At 34.4% G+C, this 5,363-nt stretch overlaps 1 protein-coding gene across 1 annotated transcript in view; it reads right to left on the reverse strand.

Moving 5' to 3' along the window:
- LOC106879200 (forkhead box protein N3) overlaps positions 1 to 5,363 on the reverse strand; it is a 383,457-nt gene that overhangs the window by 163,339 nt on the left and 214,755 nt on the right. The window lies entirely within an intron of this gene.

A 5,363-nucleotide genomic window follows, 5' to 3' on the forward strand; every position in this document is an offset into this window, starting at 1 on the left:
AACCATGTATGTATGTATATATATATATATATATATGCATGTATGTATGTATATATACATACATACACACTACACAGACATACAGAAGCTAACACATAAATATCATACACACAAATACACACACACTCACTAACAGACATACAAAAAGCCAACAATCATAAATATCACGTGTGTGTGTGTCTGTACATACACACATACATACATATATACATACACACATACAGACAGAAAGACAGATACATATATACATACACACAGAGGATTGAAAGTATATGCTAGTATACACATACATAGAGAAACAAACTAATATGTAAAATATAAATAAACACAAAACAGACTTTGAATCATATGTACAGGTACATTGTTGTTTCAACAAAGAAAAATTCCTGTTTTAATGTTACATACCAATAATATAGAGAATCTGATAAGAAATCTTGCTATTTCCATTAGGAACGACCAACAAAAGAAATTATGATATGGCCATCAAGGAGAGCCCAAACAGCATGTTGTTGTTGTTTAACCCCAGGTTTGCCTTGATTAAGTAAACATTTGATCAAAGCTATTCCAGTCATGACCATCCCGTCTTTTATTCAGCCAGTTTAATTATGACTGCCCTATCCCGTGTGTCACTTTTTTAAGACATGTAAGGTGTGATAATGAGGGAGATTTAACTGCTATGTTCAGTGAAATTAAATAAAACCTAATAATGCTGACTACTGAGCTAATCAATCAGCCTGTGAAAAATAGCAACCAATCCTTCCTCAAATCACACCTTAATGGTTTAGTATTTCAATTAGCTCTGTCAAAGGTAATAGTTATCTATTCACACTGTTTAGAATTAATTGTGCATTTTCTGGTTGTTTTGAGATTTTGACTGGTGTGATTGTTTATTTTTAGATTGGCATTGTAGGATATGTGTAAGGGGTCAAATCTAGCCAATTTGAACATAAAACAGAGAATATTTAGGCTGGATATGGCCAGTTTAACCTTTAAGTACTCGTTTTACTTTCTTAAATGTAATGAATTCGCATTGTTTAGAATTAATCATGCATGACTGGTAGAATATTTGGGTCAGATACGGTCAGTTTAAATGCTAAAGGATTAAATATGAAAGACATTGGAGAATTCATCTTTGATGTATAATGTGTAAAAGTAAGACAGAATCTTTTTATCTTTTACTTGCTTCAGTCATTAGACTGCAGCCATGCTGGGACACTGCCTTGAAGAATTTCAATCAAATGAATTGACCCCCGTACTTATATTTTGTAAAGCCTGGTACTCATTCTATCAGCCTCTTTTGCTGAACCACTAAGTTATAGGGATACACACACACACACACACACACACAAGAAGCTTGGGTTTCTTTCAGTTTCTTTCTACCAAAACCACTCACAAGCTTTTGGTCAGCCCAAAGCTATAAAAGACACTTGCCCAATGTACCACGCAATTGGACTTGGGCCCAAAATATGTGGTTAGGAAACAAAATTCTTATCACACCGTCACACCTGGTCACACATAGAATAGCTGTGATCATAGGTCTGCTTATCGAGACTGACCTAGGGTTAAACATGAAAACTGAACCTGTGAAGATAAACACCAACATGATACAACACCTACCTACTTCAAACACATGAGGTAATCTCTATATTGCTGCTGAATCTGCAAGAAGTAACCCAATCTCTCTCTTAAATCACACACCTCCCGTCACCACAGAAAGGAAAACCTTGGATTAAGCTGTCCTGTATTCCCCACACATAGGAAAAAATTGGAATAGTCCACAATCGGAATGCTTTTGATCATAGGTCTGCTTGATCGTGGTTGTTCCGCGGGCTAAACAACAATAACTTATCTACTTAACCATTCACCCAAACAAGCAAATACCCTCCCCTGGCATCTAACCAGTCGACCACACCCATCCACTTCTGACTACAAATCTTCTAACACAGTGTCAAAACCAAACCAGATAGCATTAACCCAGCTCTTTTTTTTTTTTTTTGTGACTCCTACTCCTCATCTCTCTCTCTCTCTCTCTCTCTCTCTCACATACACAGACTGTTCCACATCAATAATGTCTGCAAAGTACAGGAATCTTGGTAGCGTGCAATATTGATCAAAAGACAACATTCTGCATGTTTTATAGCATAATCAGTTCTGTGTGGTTATTGCATGATGTAAAAATGGAAGAGAGGAGAGGGAGGCGGGGGGGGGGAGAAGTTCGTTGTGGTTGCAAGCAGCAGTAGAGGAGACAGCATGAGAAAATGCAAAGGAGATGGGGGCGTGTTCCAAAGAAACAGTCTAGTGCAAATCACTATTGGTGCTAACCAATTTCATAAAGTGGTGGTGGTGTCTGACAAGACACAAGAATTTAAAATAACAACAATACAATGTGGCAGTGGCAACCAGCAGATGAATGAGATTAGGAGCAGGAGTAGGTTGCTGAAAAAAAAGAATAGCTCAGAAGAAGAAGAGGAGAGGCAAGTGAAGAGGAGAAGAGGCAAGTGAAGAAGAGGAGAGGCAAGTGAAGAGGAGGAGAGGCAAGTGAAGAGGAGGAGAGGCAAGTGAAGAGGAAGAATTGAAAGAGTCGTGGGTTAATTAATAACCACCATCATCATTGTCTAATGGACTGCAGCCTCTACACAGAACATGATGAAGGACTTGCCACCTATCCCATTTCATCAGTTACAGAATCACTGTCTTTCGTGAGTTTTTAATTTCAAAAGGACGTCCATGGTTCATCCTATCTTGAGCCAGTTTCCAGATGATGAGTACAAAATGGTTAATCGTAGACAAAAACTACACTTGACTACTTATTAATTCAGAGGGTTCTCCTCTATCAGCTTTGATAATGAACATTCAGCTGTTCGACCGACCTATACCTGTGAAATAATCAACATGTAAGTGGTTGAGTATTCCAAAAACAATTTTACCCTTAACATAATTCTCATGCTAAATCATCACGGCACCATATGACAAGATTAGACATTGGAAGCAGTTATTTTCCAGTGGGAGAGAGAAAAAAAGGGAGTACAACTCTTTACCAAAGTTGACCAAAAGGCACAATTTGAACTCAGAATACAGAATAAATACCATGGTGCACTACGTCCAAAGCTCTAATGATTCTGCAAAGACAACCAATGTTCTGGTCAACCTACTGAAGTTGATGATGAGTGAATTAAAGCCATGACTGAATCTGATTGTCATATAACTGTGCGAGATTGCAGAAAGGCTAAGTGTATCACACACAGTAACTGAAGATCCCTTAAAATGACTTGGACTCATTAACAAGCTCAATATGCATCTCAAACACAGCGAAATCAACTTTTTCTTTTTTTTTTTTTTTTTTTTTTTTTTTGTAAAAAAACAAATCATCCCTGGTGATGAAAATGGATTGTCTATAATAACATAAATCAAAAACAATCCAAGTGTAATGAACTAGCACAAACCACATCGAAAGCCGAATACATCAGAAAAAGGTCATGTTGTCAATTTGGTGAGATTACAAAGCTTTTGTGCATTTTGAACTGCTTCCAAGGAACCAAACAATTCAGACGTTTACTGTCAACAACTAATGAAACTATAGGAAGCAATCAAAGAAAAATGGCCAGAATTGGCAAATCGTACAGGAATCCTGTTCTACCTGACCTTGCACCATCAGATTACTATTTTTTTTTTTTTTTTTTTTTTTTTTTTTTTTTTTTTTTTGCAAAATTCTTTGAATGGCAAAACTTACAATAATGATGATGGCCTGAAATTGCACTTGCTTCAGTTTTTGGCTGATAAGCATCAAAAGTTCTATGAGCATGGAATCATGAAATTGCCAGAAAGACGGCAAGAGGTCATGAAACCAAGTGAAAAATATATAAATGATTAAAGTTAATTCTTTGTATGAAAAAAATGACTTTTATTTCACACTAAAAAACCAAAATTACTTTCTTGCCAACCCAACACATGCTTTGTACATAAACCCGAAACCTAATACTATTATTATTATTATTATTATTATTATTATTATTATCAATGCAGCAAGCTGGCACAATCATTAGCATGCTGGACAAAATGCTTAACAGTATTTTGCCCATCACTACATTCTGAGCTCAAATTCTGGTGAGGTCGACTTTACCTTTCATCCTTTCGGGGTCGATAAATTAAGTACCAACTGAATACTGGGATCGATGTTATCAACTGATCCCCTCCCCCGAAAAGGTGCCCTTGTGGTAAAATTTGAAACCATTATTATTATTATTATTATTATTATTATTATTATTATTATTATTATTATTATTATTATTAAGGCAGCAAACTGGCAGAACCATTAGCATGTCAGAGAAAATGTGTAATAGCATTTCATCTGACATTTTACTTCCTGAGTTTAAATTCCATCGACATCAACTTAGCCTTTCATCCTTTCAGACTCAATAAAATAAAGACCAGTTGAGCACTGGAATCAATGTAATCAACTAGCCCCCTCCCCAATAGTTTTAAGCCTTGTTTTAGGATTATTATTACTATTATTATTATTATTATTATTATAGTGGATTGGCAGAATTTATTTGAGCCAAATAGGGTTGGTTTAAATGCTGAACAGTTAAAGAAGAGAAAAGATATAAATCTTGAGTTTCAATATTTCAGTTATTCAATAAAAGAATTAAGTAATTAATAATCTTCTGTAGCTTTAATTAGTTTATATTTGTGGTCTAAACCGAATATATAACTATCATTTCTTTTTAGTATACATTTTTTTTGAATTCAAACACAAAGTGTGACATAATTTTAATTTGCATTAAAGTGTGCCACAATTTTTACTTAGGCAAAATTTATAACAAATGCCAACAGAAGAAAGACAGATCATCAATACCATGGCAGTGAAAGCCATGTCATAGAATTCACAGCAGTTCCAAAAGAGATAATGATTATTTTTTTTTTCATTTATCATTTTTTTTATATATATAGTTTATTTCTTAAAGGGGGGAAAAAAAAATTTTTAAATAGATTTTTATATAAATTTGTTTATGACCCAAAACCCAGCCACGCCACCCATTATCCACCATGTGTAATTAATGTGGTTAATGTCATAAAGTATTACAATATTAGCAACGAAGCAGCACAAACGATCATAATTGGAACAATGTTAGTTTTCTAGACAAAGATCTCATACACATATAAACATGTACATGTATGTATGCATGGGTATATTTACGCTAAACTCGTATGGCTTTCAGTCAATAAAAGGTGCTTTAAAAAAAAGGAAGGAAAATATATATATATGTATGTATGTATATATACATATATGTATATATATACATACATATATACATACATATATATGTGCATTTGTGTGTATATATATATATATATATATATAT

The sequence above is a fragment of the Octopus bimaculoides genome, chromosome 3 (assembly GCF_001194135.2).
Source record: "Octopus bimaculoides isolate UCB-OBI-ISO-001 chromosome 3, ASM119413v2, whole genome shotgun sequence".
NCBI lineage: Eukaryota > Metazoa > Mollusca > Cephalopoda > Octopoda > Octopodidae > Octopus > Octopus bimaculoides.